The sequence below is a fragment of the Manacus candei genome, unplaced genomic scaffold, assembly GCF_025592945.1.
Source record: "Manacus candei isolate 608988 ecotype Guabito, Panama unplaced genomic scaffold, ASM2559294v1 h1tg000086l, whole genome shotgun sequence".
Classification (NCBI taxonomy): Eukaryota; Metazoa; Chordata; class Aves; order Passeriformes; family Pipridae; genus Manacus; species Manacus candei.
Genome location: NW_026138134.1, coordinates 2,478,342 through 2,493,124, shown reverse-complemented (window position 1 = coordinate 2,493,124; position 14,783 = coordinate 2,478,342). Strand labels below are relative to the sequence as shown.

General features: G+C 52.3%; 1 protein-coding gene across 2 annotated transcripts in view; it reads right to left on the bottom strand.

Annotated features, from left to right (window-relative positions):
- CDON (cell adhesion associated, oncogene regulated) overlaps positions 1-13,871 on the bottom strand; it is a 55,883-nt gene extending 42,012 nt beyond the window's left edge. For both annotated transcript variants that reach the window (XM_051812590.1, XM_051812589.1), the window contains exon 1: positions 13,676-13,871. The gene's annotated coding sequence lies outside the window, so the exon portion shown is untranslated. The remainder of the gene's footprint in view (positions 1-13,675) is intronic.
- Positions 13,872-14,783: the final 912 nt, after the last annotated feature.

Sequence of the window (14,783 nt, the reverse complement as noted above, 5' to 3'; positions counted from 1 at the left end):
AGCATTTCCTTTCACTGTGGTCAGCCAAAAGCAGGGGAAGAAAATGGAAGTGACTTGGAGTTATGGCACCAAAAAGGCCAGACAAGCAAGGAAATAATCAACTCCACATGAGCCACTTCGAGCCCATCACAATGAAAAGGGCCTACGACTAACCCCAGGAAAGGTCAGCGGGACTATGGGGGTCAGAAGCTGAAAAAGGCAATAGCGAGCAGCTGCCAGCTGCAATAAGAATCAATGTGTTCCTAATTACGCTTCGAAGAGAGGGCTGGAGCACCGGGAAACGCCAGGGCTGTAATCACAGCTCGGGCAAGAAAAAAAATTCAGGCGCTCCCGTTTTACTCTTCTCCACCTCTGGAGCTGCAGCCTGCGCGTTACTAAATCACAGGAAGCCGAGCGCTGGAGATAAGGAGCCAGGCGGTTACAGGAGGGTTGGGGATTCTGTAAAAGAAAAACCACCGTAATTAGGCATTTGTGTTGGAATTATGGCATCACCAAAGAGAGGATTTCATGGGTGTAAGTAATAAAATTATGTTCTTCAAAGGGATTTTGCGGGCGCTTTTAGGGAACGCGCTGAACTCTGCCGAGCAGTCCTGCACGCCTGGGAGTTTCTCCATCCCCCAAAAAAACAATCTGAAAGGGAAAACCCTACAAAAACCAGCTTGCTGACAGTGACCCCATAAACCAAGTGTGAGAGACACGAATGGGCCAAATGCCCTCCGAGGCGTTCACAGAAACACCCCGACTGGGGAGGCAGTTAAAAATTACAAGAAAAAGCATCCTTTGATGTTCTGTTCATATTTATTTATTACACTTTAAACAAATGAAAGTGCACCTTCCAGATCCTTATCAGAAGGATAAGGATCTCCTGAATAAAGGGAGAAAAATTACAGTTGCTCAACCTTTGCAACCCTCAGCTTGGATTTCATTAATGCCTCCACTTTTTTTGCCTAGACCCATGCCTGGCACCCAAATCCATCAGTGCTAAGTCACATCCAAGTGTTTCCTAAGTGGATTCCCACTTAATGATTCAATTGGTATTTTTACTCCTTTTAATGCAACATTTATTTTTATAAGCAGCCTCGCATGGATCTTTTTTCTTGCTCCAGATGATTTAAACCCCCCATGAATCAGGGATGAATCCCAAGAGCAATTTTGGGGGCTAAAATCCTTTATCAATTGTGTAGCACTAATAGCACTCTAATTTTCATAGAATGGCTTGGGTTGGAAGGGACCTTAAAGACCTAAAAGTTGCTATTTTTGTCAAAATATAGAACGAGTGTTTGCTCGGGTGGCAGATGGCAGGAAAAACAAACAGTGCTGAGCAAACCAGTGACTGAGTCCCAGCAAGGACAGGGGACTCCCAAGCCCTGATGGCCTTCCTCAATAATCAGGCAGATGTGTTTCCTACACACCCTAAATAATGTCAGTAATTTACTCAACCTGTTACAGGTAAGGTCCAGTGGCACAGCACAGAGGTGACACAAGAAGAGGTTAAGTAAAAAATAGCAGTATTAGCCCAAAGCATGGCCAAGAGGCTGCATGCCTCAAAGATGGAGCACCAGATCTTTTTCACTGGATTTTTCTATTTTGCTTTCAGGCCTGGAAAGTCTCACGGTTGGTATCAGCTGTTGGACTCGGATCAAAGTTTAGCTTTCCATTAATCCTTTGAGTTATATGTGAGGCTGATAGAGAATTTTTTTTTTTTTTTTAAAGAAGACAGTTAAGATTACTCAGATCCTTAATTTGCACTCCAATATTTCAAAAACACCTTGACTTTAGAACCTCGGTCTTGGCGTACATATGGTCTTGATAGAAGAACGCATGCTTTGGCATGGACTGGAGAAATGGATTTGGGGGAGCCTGGGGAAGGAAATTTAACAGTTTGTGTACTGTGCCTCGGCACACACAGCCAAAAACACTCCGAAAAACACAAAAGTCACGAGTCTGCTCCCGACACACACGTCCCTGCTCTGAGGGGGGAGACCTGGGGTTCCCATCCAGCAAGACAGACATCAGGAGAAAAATAAATAAATCACCACAGAAGCCACACTTTCTTCCCCACAAACAGGCATAACAATTAGGTTAATTTTATTATTAACTTCAGCAAAAGAGCTGAGACAGTCCCCCTGCTGCCACGCTAATGAAGTGGGAATGGTTCCTGCCTCCTCTGGCCTCGGGGGAAGCAAGAGAACAGAGCATTAGCCTGATATACAGTTCTGCTGGGCTGCAATTATGCTTAAATGCCTAAATCAGGGCTTTCAGCCCCCAAGGGAGCTGAGGGTATCATTAGTTTAACAGTTCCATCGCAGTAACTGTAGGCCAAATACATACAAAGTTCTCACCCTTTGCTCTTTGAGGCCCCCCAGACCTCCCCCCTTCTCCTTATCTCCTGCCCAGGCAGTGCTTCACCTCTTACTCCCGTTTTCTTCCCCACATTCAGCTCCACACCTGTGCAGCCTGCGCTGCACATGAATACCTACAGACACCTGTGACAGCCCTGCTCCCCTTCAGCCGTGTCTCCAAGGGTCCTTCTGCCAACACCCCCTCCCTGCTCCTTCCCCAGGGCTGGCCCGAGCCTCGGAGCGAGGCGCCTGCTTTGCTTTTCCAACTCTGATTTTTAACCGAGAACGGGATTTCGTAACCAGCTTTTCAGCCAATTTAAAGAGAGGCCGCTGCCGAGGAGGGCAGCAACACCTTCCTTCAGGACCTGGCTTGCATTCTCCAATCTGCACCGAGGATCCCGCGGCCAGCGAGTGAGTCAGAGCTGCTGGCAGACCCAGCTGAAAACTCAGCCAGAGAAAAAATGAGATTCGGTTTTCACCTGGATGAGGGAGCAGTTTCAGCTCCCCTCGCAGTCCTGGAGCACCGGCCCAAAGGAGGGGCTGGGAAAGGACATCCAAGAACGGGAACTTTGCACTTGAACAGCGTGAGGCCTCAGACTGACTCATGAAGCACCACCCCAGTATGTTTAATAAACCCTGGACTGCAAGAATGTGCGTAAAAATGAAGAAAAATATACAAAACCCTACTCCAAGTGAGCCATGCCCATTTTCTCAAGGGAGCAGGGGAACTCGCTGGCCTAATTACCCGAGCTACAGGTGCACACACCACAGCAAGCTGCACTATTGCCCCAGGGGGTGTCTTTTCCCCTCCAAAAAGCCTGCATTTTGCATGTCAAGGACAATCACCCATGATTATATCTTCATGGGTCCTATAATCAGAATTAAGCATGAATTCAAAAAAAAAAAAAGTAGAAAAGACTAGAACCACAGGCTTGTTCTGGTCATCAAAAAAAAAAAACCTGTCAGACTCAGACAAAGGCCCTTGTGTCCACACAGGCTGCCTAAAGGTCCACTTCCAGCAGCACTCCCGTGCCTGGGAAGTTTTGCTGTGGGAGAAGGTTGATGAAAAGAATTGGAACCATGGCTGAGCTCTGCTAGAGGACAGCGGGCTCATTCCTGAGGTGATTCCAGATGAACGCTGACACCTCGTCCTTTGGTAGCCTCCAGCAAGCAACAGCTCTAAAAAACGCAGACAAATGGGCTCTTTTAGCTGCCTTAGCCCGAGTCCAACTCGGGCTGTTGTAACTTGCAGGGATCCATGCTATCCGTGAGCCCTTAAAGGGAAGCACAACCATTAAATCCACACCTGCAGCCAGAATTTATAGCAACCTCATCTACTGCTGTCTTACATCATAGGCAATTAGGAGCCTGTGAACTCATGGCTGCAGGATATGGGAGGCGCGCTGGAACCGGAGAGCCAAGCCTGTGTTACAGTCGTTAGTCACCTCCAGAATTCACTGGGCCTGCAGACGGCTGGAATGGGGCACAAAACGGAGCAACAGACCCATTTGGACTCTGTTTGCTAAACAAAAGTGCTGCCCTCCACTCCAGATCACTGCTTCCCCTCCTGTTACGTCCACATGCTATCCCAGGCAATGCCAACACTCCCTGCTGCTGGACCCAGGCTCCAGGCAGAACAGTGCTTATTAAAATCAAACTGGTTAACCAGGGACAGCTGAGGGAGAGAGCAGGAAAGACCCCGGTCTTTCCTCCCCCGACTGAAACAAGCCTGTGCACAATCCATCCTCCAGCCTTACAGTAATTCAGTTTTACTGCTCTTCTCCCCTCCCTTCCCCCCACACTCGAAAGACCAAACCTGGTTTCAAAACTGAAGTCCAAACTCTCCGGCAAACACACACTTCTGCGCTTCTTCACCTCGAGGGAAGGAATCCTGACACGACTGACAATACTCCTTAGCAAAACAAGCCCCTTCGCCTCGGGCCCAGATAAAAGCAGCAGCTAGGCAGAAAAATAAATGAGAAAGTCGCGTTGGGCAGGCCAGGTTTGCTACAACAAATCGACCGGGCTCCCAGGCGAGGAGAGGGGCAGTGGAACACGGGGGGGGGAAGGAGAGGGAGGCTTTGGGTTGGATTTGCTCAGCCGTGTTGCGCAACTGAGCACCGGCCGTAGCTTCCCGCCTCCTTCCTCGTGCCAGCGGAGCCGAAGGAGAGCCTCGATCCAGAGCAGGGAGGCAGCAGTGACCACGAAGCTGTGGCCCAAGGGTTCCTCTGCTCCAGCCCTGCTGCCTCACGCACTGCAGCCGAGCTCTGAGCCGCTGCTGCAGTGCCAGCTCAGCCCTGCCAGCAGCAGAGACCCCTGCCTGGGGCAGCACCAGGCCGTGAGTCAGAGCCCAAACCTCCTCCCGAGGATCGGGGCCACGGCAGCTGTTCCCAGCAGAACCAGTTCGAACACGAGCAACTGATAGGAAAGGAGTTAAAGTTTCATCACGGGGACCGGGGAGAAGTTTCCGCCAGGTTCACCTGACTGTGCCCTGTTCTCACTCGCACAGACACATCCTGCTCTGCCGAACGGGGTTTCTGTTCGGATGTCCAACGGCAGACCGGCAATTCCGTGAGAAACCTCCCCAAAGGAAGATGGGAAACCGCTGCTGTGGCTTTGCCACGCAGGAAGAAGGTTCCAGACTCCTCATAGCACATCAACTCCCCCACAAGACTTTAATGCCGAGCTCAGCAACACGGAGGCCCTGCAAAGATAACCGGCTGCCGGGATTGATTCCATCCCACGTTAGCATCCATCAGATAGCAAGAAAAACAAGATTAAGCAGCACCACGGCATTACTCTTCATTTAAACTTGGCAAAGAAAGCAAATGTTTCTTTTTTGTTGGCTTCTCTCTGTGTGTTTTGTAAAGCAGTCCCAGGCTCAGCCAGGGAAAGGTGCCTGGACTGTTTAATGTTGAGGGATTAGAAGGGACAACACTTGTACACTCGCCAGAGCCCAGAGAGGCAGCGAGTGCTTGGGCTGAGCAGGCAAGCATCTGCCTCCTGCAATATATACATTGCCCCAGTGAAAATAAACAGCTTCACACCTTTGGCTCGGAGAAGGACTTCAGCTTCTCCTGTGTCCTCAACCTGCAGCCTCTCCGCTCAAGGAACGGTCAGAAGGGTGAAGGTTACTCCCAGTTCCCTTATTCCAAGCAGTTTAAGGCTGGAAGCTTTCTGTCTCCTGTTGCACTGGGTTGAGTCTGTGCTACTGTGCATTGATTCTGGTGTGGCTTCCTTGTGTTTTGCTGTGCCCAGAGCTGTTTCAGACAAACTCTGAACACACACACACACACTTTCCACGTGTGCCAGTTACTTACAAGCCATGAGAAATGCACTAATTAGGAAAAATGCTAACTTGGAAATGGAGACCATTTTTAAAGTGCTCAGCCCCAAAGCCAATAATTTAGAAAAGCATGCCCCAATTTACCAGTGCTCTGGAGATGAGAGGGCTGAAAAGACTCCAGCCACACCTCTGCAGTACCCACCATCTGTTCCTAACTCCTCTCTGGCCCATCCCAACACACAGCAATTTGGAAGTGCAATCTGCACCCCAAAAACATGCCTCAGTCTGAATAGCTGCATTTAAAATTATATCATTAAGCTTGAAATTTCAACATATTTAGAGAGTTTTGATAATAACATTTTTGATTACATCCGTTGCCAGCTTCCTTCTACACCCTGACAAAGATTTAAAGTATACATTCCTACTTCATTCTGCAACAGAGATTAGTGGCAGGAACAGAAAACATCTTCTGTTCCAAAAAACCCTCGGGGTTTTCCTCCTTCCCTTGCATTTTATTAGAGGAGTCTCAAATCTCCATCAAGCTGTGATACACTGTCACTGCAAAGTATTTAAGGCAACAAGTAACTGAGTGTTACACTGGAACACACCTTCGGAAAAGGCTCCTGAGAAACAAAGAGGTTTCCCGGAGGGATCGCAAACGTGAGCAGTTCCTCGGCAGTAACAGCCCTCAGCAAGCTTTATGAAAATCCGAGCCTACGCTCCAGCACATGCACACAGAGCCCTAATTCGGGAACTTTTGTGAACTCTTATCGTGGGGAAGGGGGGAACAAAGGAAAACCACATGCTATTGTTTAGTTTGACTCCACAATGCATTTAATCTACATGGAGTTGGAACATTACGCAGCAAAACTCCTCAGCTCCCAGAAACTACCTACAGCCAACAGCAGCAAAGCCCATTCTCCAAAGGGAAAATGCCATTTTAAAGATGTTGCCTTTGCCCCACGCAGCACAGAAATTCTCCAAAATCCAGCTGAAAGCTTCCACTAGTGCTTCCAATCCCATAGGCCAAGTGCATGGGATCAAGGCAAGGCTACCAGCACTCATGACACAAGGAAAGCCAAAGCTGGGGACTTTCACCAACCTGACTTTGAGCTATTGGAGCTTTTCCCAGTAGGGCTGTGACAGCCTTGGGGGGCCCCAAGAAGAGGGAGGATCTCCCCAGGCATCTCACACCCTCACAGCCTGTTTGAGCCTCTCAACAGGACCAGCCCTTGATGCGTTCCAAGATGTTAAAACAAGAAGACACAGCCTGTGAGCTGCCAAAGAGTTATTCCAATATATCCATGGGGATGATAATCGATTTTGCTACATGAATTCCATTGCTCGTAGCTGTGCAACTCCCTTCCCGGCCTTGCACCCTACTGGATGTGTGCTAACAAGGACTGTCACTGGGAGGCCTTTGGTGCACAGCTCCAGGACACTCCCGAGCAGCTCCAGGGGCTGTGGCTCTGCCAGTGAGGTACCAGCCTGGCAGATCCACCCTGGCACAACTGAAGAACCATCTTCCTAAACATCATATTCCTGTTTGAAGCCATCCACTGCCATCCCCCTGTGCCCAGTGAGTTCACTCCCCCAACCCCAATGTTCCAGTTCCCATACACACAACTTTTCCCAGACAAAGAGCCCGCTGCCTCATGTTGGGGCACAGCCATGGCTGCCGAGGGACCGGAGCCCTGCGAGCTCACCCTGGGCAGGTGCCAGCATCAACACCTCTACCTACAGTGAGGGAAACGTGCAGACAGGTGACAACACAGCCCCAGCAGCCCACGGGCACCTCCTCTCCATCCTGGGCTCGTTGGGGCTGTGGTTTATCTGCTCCTGCACCTGGGAGCAGAGGCCTTTGGCACAGCCCCATCCTCACCCTCCGTCGGGCCGGGGGCTGGCGCAGGCACAGGTTGCTGAGAGGTTTCAACAGGCTGAATGAAACGGTGAAGAAAGACACTTTTCAGAGGGGGAGGGGAAGGGAGGCACACACGTACTGAACAAATCATCTGTTTGGAGCGCTGGCTCCTACTTGTTCTCGGTTATATTATTCACTCAGGAGTGGATTAATCCATCACTGCAAAGGAATCTCCTGATCTCAGAGATAAAGGCAACAAGTCATGCACTGACTGTCTGTGGATCCTCCTGGAAATGGCCAGCCTTTCTCATGGCCTTATTTGGGCCGATCTATCAGCTCTCAACTAACAACAAGCAAAAAAAAAAAAGAAAAAAAAAAAAGAAGGAAAAATATTTAAAACCGAAAACATACCACCTGATCACAGTAACTTTAGTTGGGTCAACCTGGCAGCAAGCAGGGGATTTCAACTTGGAACAAACACCTTCAGTTTGTTTCAGAAGGGGCCACATTGTCCCCTTCTGCTGTTCCCCAGCAGAATAACAGTCACCTGGGGGTTACCTTCCAAAGTGGCACGGAAAAAAAGATTATTTTCTTGTAAGATTCTTTAGAGCGAAGCCTTTTACCCAGATAAATGCTTGGTTTTACTCACTGAGGACTGGGAAAGGAAACCCCTGGTGCCAGGCCCCTCCAGGAACAGGAGCATCTCCAGCTAGAGCAGGCTGTCTCCAACACAAGGTGCCTACACAAAATAAAATTCCAGGAGGTTGAACATCTCCAGCACCTGCTTGTCCTTCAGTGCTCCATCAGATGCTGTAGTGTGATTATAGAGGCATTTGGGACCCATCTGTTCTTCATTTAAGATTAAGGTGGGCCAAGAAGGTCCCCACAGCTCCCTTCCATGAGCACCCGGGGTTCACCAGCACATGGAAGGTGAGCTGGAAGGGAACAACACTTCACAGGCAGCACAAACCTCAGCCACCTTTGCAGAGACAAAACACCCCCAGAAATGTAAACTAGTGGTGCCTGGCCTCTTTGCCAAGACTGTTCCAACAAGGGGCTGCTCACAGCTCGAGCCCTTTCTCCCTTGTCTTGGCACTTTACAGGTTCCCTGCAAGGAAAACCACGGGCTGCGAGGCAGAGCCTCCGCACGCTGCCAGGTAGGAAATATTAAACTCCTCTTTGAATTAAACAAATAAGGCTCAACCACTTGGTTCGTTATCAGATGCAATGGTTGGAGTCTGCGGGGAAAGCTAAACAGCAGAACCCGGGGTATAAATCAAAGGCACGATCAGGCAGACAGGTGAGGCCGAGGGTGCGGTTTCACCTTTCAGCTCAGCCTCCCGGCCGCTGCCAGAGGGACGGTCTCCCTTCCCCGCCCCAGTTCCCTCCCGCTGCCAGGCGGAGGGAACATCCCAGCCGAGCTGGCCTCGCTCGCTCCGGGCTTTGGGGGGGGCGATTTTATCCTTTTTCCTTGCCGTTTCCACGAGCTGAACCGGTTCAGCTGGGCATTTCCAGAGGCAGGAGATGGAGGGCACCCGGCCCTCGGCTCGGCAGCAGAGCGAGCAGGTTTAGAAGACAGCAAAGCCAATTGAAAAGCTGCTGCTGCCAAAAGGGGCCATCTCCCCCTCGCCCCCAGCCCCCCGGGGCCTCCCCAGTCATCCGAGTGGAAGATTTACCAACTCTAACTGCGGGGCAAGATCCAGGAAAGTTTGGGGCTTGGGTATTTTTTCTTTTTTTTTTTTTCCTTTTTTTTTTTTTGAAGGGTTAGCTGGAGTCACTCCCCTGCGGCTGCTCCACTGCTGGATTCCCACAGCAGGGGAAGAGGCAGGAATGTACCTGCCACCTCCTGCAGCAGCGAGTCCTCAGATGGAGCTGTAACGTGAAACTGCGCCCAAGGAACCGGGGAGGGGGGAAAAAAGGGGAAAAAAAAAAAAGAAAAAAGCAGAATCCCACCTGGCTAGAAGAGCTTCAAGACATCTCATAGGTATGGGAAATGGGAAAACAACCCACCTTACATGATTGTTTTCCCTCCTGTTGAAAGACAGCAGATATTTCACGCACAGAAAGAGCAAGCAGGGGCTTAATGGGAAAGGCAGGTGGTCTCGATGCACAAGGCTCAATCCCTCACAGGGCTGAACAAGCATTTCCCCTAAAGTGATCACTGTCACTGGAGAATCATCATCCCCACCGGAAAGGGAAAAGTGAGCTGGGGAAAGTGAGTGGAAAACTCTGACACACTCAGCCCTGGAAGTTTTACTGAGCCATCTACCAAGGAAATTACTGGAAGAACACTCAACTCAAAAAAAGTTTATATATATATACGTACACACACACAGAGAAACTATCTTGTCTAGAAATTCTTGAGCCAGGGTAGCTGGAGACCTCTTGCCAGCCAAAGTAATACAGAAAAGAGGTTTTTGCTTATTTTACCAAGGACAAACACCATCCCAGAGCAAGTGTTGTAGGAGAAAGGGACACACAATAGCAGGGTTTGCTCAGGGAGGCCTCCAGGAGAGCAGAAAGGGAGCAGAAAAAGAAAAATGCCTGAAGAACAGACTGAGTACCAGCTCACCTGTTAACAAAATAGCTCAGAATAGCAAAAATAGCAGACAGACAACCCAGTTTGTTGCCCATGTACCAGTTTAAGAGTCAGAATTGCAGGGCAAGCTGCAAATTCCCATTTAAAGAGGAAATTTGACCAATTCCACTTGACACAAGGTTTCTTGCTCACCCCAGCTGCAGACAGGAACTGGCTCTGAAGCTCCCCAGCCCATTGAAACCCCAAAAACCAGAGAACTGACAGCAAACCACTGCAGCAAGGAAGGGGCAGGGCTCGGCTCAAGGGAGCCCCTCACTAGTTAAGAGATCATAAGCAAAGTAGGAGACAAAAACCTGACTCTACACACACACAGCTCAAGTTTACAGTACATCGAGTAACTTGTATTTATAAACAAATAAAATGTTGCCAAACGAAACTCGTTCAGTCAATTTCCCAGATGCCGATTGGAAGCGGCTCCATAGGAGACATCACCTGAGATAACCCGATCCCAGCAGCTTTGGGGGTGAAGACCCGCTCAGGTCTCAGGGCTTCTGGGACTAAATCAAAGGTTTCAAAGCCTCGTGGAACCAGGTTCGGCAGCAGGTTCACCACCATTCCCATGTTGTTTTGCTTAAGACTGTGTGCCAAGAGCAGAGCACAGCAATGAAACCCCTCAGGAGTCACAACTGTGGGCACGGGAATGAGCAAGAATGCACAGTAGGAGGTTTCCCAGCACAGGCTAAGAGGCCTGGCAAAATGAGAAGAGGTAAAGGAACTCTTGGAGAAGGTGTGAAAAGTGGGTTTAGTGGGAGATACAGGAAAGCCATGTGAAGTTCAATGCCTTTTCTCATACAGAATCAGAAATAGCTCACACGACCTGCATCAACCTTTTCCACAAAGCCTGTTGTGCAGCAAAGAGAGACACGTGCACGTACAAACACCTCAGAACCCACAGCCCCTCACACCCAGCCCTGCAAACAACCCAAAATCACAGCAGCTGGTCCTTCACACACCCAGTCACACCAACAACCCCAACAGCCACGTGGGAGAAGGCGCTGCTGACCGTACCATCGCATCAGAGAGCAGCTTCATTCCCAAAATTATTTACTCATCACACGCCTCGCAGTTAGCTTTTCGGCACCGAAGCCTTGCTGGTCTTACACTTCAGAGCAGCGTGCCTTACCTCCAGCAGCCACCAATTAATGTCACAGTGGTGGCACGCCCGAGGCCCCGTCAGGCAGAGCAGGTCTGCTGGGGGACAGCAGAGGGGGATTTATGAGATGCCGGACCCCGGAGCGGCTGTGCGCTCACACGGGCCAATCCACTGCCTTGCTCCCCCATCCCCACATCTGCAGAAGCAGTCTTTAAACAAGCCAGGGTATTTTTAAGCTCTGACAGTTAAAATCCTCAAGTGACATCACCTGAAGTCAGAGCACAGCTGCCTTATTCCTCTGACACACCAGCGAGCCAAAGTAAGCAGGAGCCTCGGTTTATGGGCTTACAGCACACCTTGAGATAATGAAAGTGCTGGAGGGACTCACCCCAGCACAGTCAGGCCTCTCCTTGCACATTTTTTCACCCCCCTCCTCAGTTTTGGGGTAAAACCCACAAAGTTTAGCACCAGTGCAGCCCAGCAAGCCAGCAGAGGGAGCACACAGAGGGGCCTCGGACCAAACCCCACCACCAGCATCCCAAGGGGCTGGTGGGCAAAGGACGCAGAGCTGGTGTCCCACCACAGAAAAAGGATGAAAGATCACCAAGACTGCATGAAGGATGGCAAAAACCAACCCTGCAAGCTGCTTCCCGTGGCGTATCTGAGCTTGCCCTCCCACACTTCCCCTTGCACACACAGGCATGGCTGTTTAGGGGCACTTGGGGCAGCTTAAGGGTGTAAATCACATTAATCCAAGCGACAAAGTCACCACACTCATCCTCGGGTGAGTTACTAATCCACACCAGAGCCCATCTCACTTCCTACCCCTTGAGGAGACAAAAAAAAAAAAAAAAGAAAAGTCCCTTTTAACACAATAGGTAACCCAGTGGATCCCACCTTGGTACTTTTATCTGTAAATCCACTTTAAATAGCTTTGGGCAAGTCATGGGTTTCTCCATAAACTTGCGGGTTTTCAGAGATGCAGAACCAAGCCAGGCAGAAGCTTCCCTCTTCTTTTGGAGGGGTGGGGGGTAACAACGGGACAAAAATGTTAACTTCTCTCTAATCACTTCATTATCAAGCCCTCCCCACGAGACAGGTTTGCAACTGCTTCGAAAGAGCAGGGTTTGGTTTGGACGCGTTCGACTCACACGCGGCGCTCGCCGCCCGTTTCAGTTTGGGGGAACAAAAGCACGCCGGGCGTAATTAAGGGCAAATAATATCGAGCTTAACAGAAAAGCATCAAGAAACCGTGCCGGGAAACGCTCGCCGCGAGTTTTTGTAACACAGAAGGAGCGGGCTGCCGCCCTCAGCAACCACCACCACCACAAGAGCACTTTTTTCTCCTGCACATCCCATAAATCGCAACTGTCAAAACTCCCAGATGAGCAGAGAAGCCTCCGGGTTCCAGGCAGCAGCACCCCGGGATTACCTGCTTTGTTCGAGGCAAATGCTGGGCCACGGAGGATAAAACCCTGAACAACCGAAGTTTCCGCGCTCCTGGGTAACCCTGGCTGGTGTTTGGGTTGGTAAACTGTATTTCTGGTGCATGTGTGAAAGACAGAACTTGCTGAGTAAACAGCCCCTCAAGAGCTGACAGCTTTACAGCCCCAGGCTCGGCACAGCTACTCCTGACCAGAGGCAGCAAAACAGCTGGGGAAAGCAGTAAAATAATAATTAAAAAGAAAAAGCTACATTGAGCCATCACTTCACCCCCTTCACCAATCCTTTACACAGTTGCGAGGTGGGGGCAAAATAAACACTGCCTGTTTTCTGCCCAGCAGCGAAAAACACGTCTCTCTTGGTTTAAAAAACATCAGCATTGAAAGTATGGGATAGACGGCTGGAAAGTTCTTCCACTAGAAGTCAGGAACTGTATAATTTATATTTTTTTTTTTTTGGCAAAGAGACAGACGAAGCACGGGAAAATCATTTAAAATCATTTAAAATTCAAGATTCGTGTGGCTCTAAGGATGGAGGCAGCTTAACGCAGTAACAGCAATAATTAGAGATAAGATGCCAGAATGCTTTACAGCCGCAGTCCTCGGGCATCGCACACCACCTCCCGCCTCAGGGACCGACTTTCCACCGCCCTAATTGCGGAGGAAAGTGACCTTTACAGGTTAAAAGCACCGAGGCTAACACTCTTAAGGCGGTCGAGAAGGCTGGATGTGCCCCTCTGCGGCACCTCCTTCAAGCGGAGAAACCAGACCGTAAATCAGAGCGCGGCGGCGGCGGCGGCTCGGGGGGCTCGCCCCGCTCGGCACCGGGGAGCGCAGCCGGGCGGCGTGCGGGGGGCGACGGGAGCCGACACCTGCGGGCGCGCCGGAGGAGCCGCGGGAGCCCCGCTCGGATTCCCGGGAGCCCCGTGAGGATTCCCGGGAGCCCCGCTCGGATTCCCGGGAGCCCCGTGAGGATTCCCGGGAGCCTCCCCCCCCCCCCCCCGCCCCATCACTCGCGCGCCGGCGGCGGGAAGCGCGCGCGCGCTCGTTACCTCTGCGCCGCGCCCCCTCCCTGGTCCCGGTCCCGCTGGTGCCGGTGCCGGTCCCGCTCGCCGGCGGCGGCGGCTCGCCAGGACATTCCAGGCTGGGGCGGGCGTCCCGGCGGGCGGGAGCCTCCATCCAGCGCCGCCCGGCCGCCCGGCGCCGCTTATCTCCCCCCCCGCCCCGCCGCCCTCCCCGCCCCGCTCCCACCGGCGCCCCGTGTCGGGGGCGGAGCCGCCGCCGCGCCCCGCCCCGCGGAGCGAACCACCGCCGGGCGGAGGGGGGGGAGCGAGCGCGGGTGCTCCGGCGGGCGGGCCCACCGCGCTGCGGAGGGGGGGGGGAGCGGGCGGCGGGAGCGGCGGTGCGGGCCCTTTAAGGGGAGCGGGGCGGGGGGGGGGGGGGTTGCACGTGCGCGAGGGGCGCCGCGGGGTCCCTGCGCCGGCACCGGGGACACGCGGGATCGGGAACACGCGGGATCGGGAACACGCGGGACCGAGCACCCGAGCAAAGCGGGACCTGGGAACACGCGGGATAGGGGACCCGAGCAAACCGGGACCCGGGGACACGCGGGATAGGGAACACGCGGGACGGAGCACCCGAGCAAAGCGGGACCCGGGGACACGCGGGATCGGGAACACGCGGGACAGGGCACCTGAGAAAAGCGGGACCCGGGGGCACGCGGGATAGGGCACCCTAACAAACCGGGACCCGGGGACACGCGGGATCGGGAACACGCGGGATAGGGCACCCTAACAAACCGGGACCCGGGGACACGCGGGATCGGGAACACGCGGGATAGGGCACCCTAACAAACCGGGACCCGGGGACACGCGGGATCGGGAACACGCGGGACAGGGCACCTGAGAAAAGCGGGACCCGGGGACACGCGGGATAGGGCACCCTAACAAACCGGGACCCGGGGACACGCGGGATCGGGAACACGCGGGACGGAGTACCCGAATAAACCGGGACCGGGAACACACAGGATCGGGAACACGCGGGACAGGGCACGTGAAAAAACGGGACCGGGCACAGCAGGATCGGGCACCCGAACAAACCAGGAGTGGGACCACGCAGGACAGGGAATGCGTGCTCCAGGCACCCCCGGGAGCAGGACCC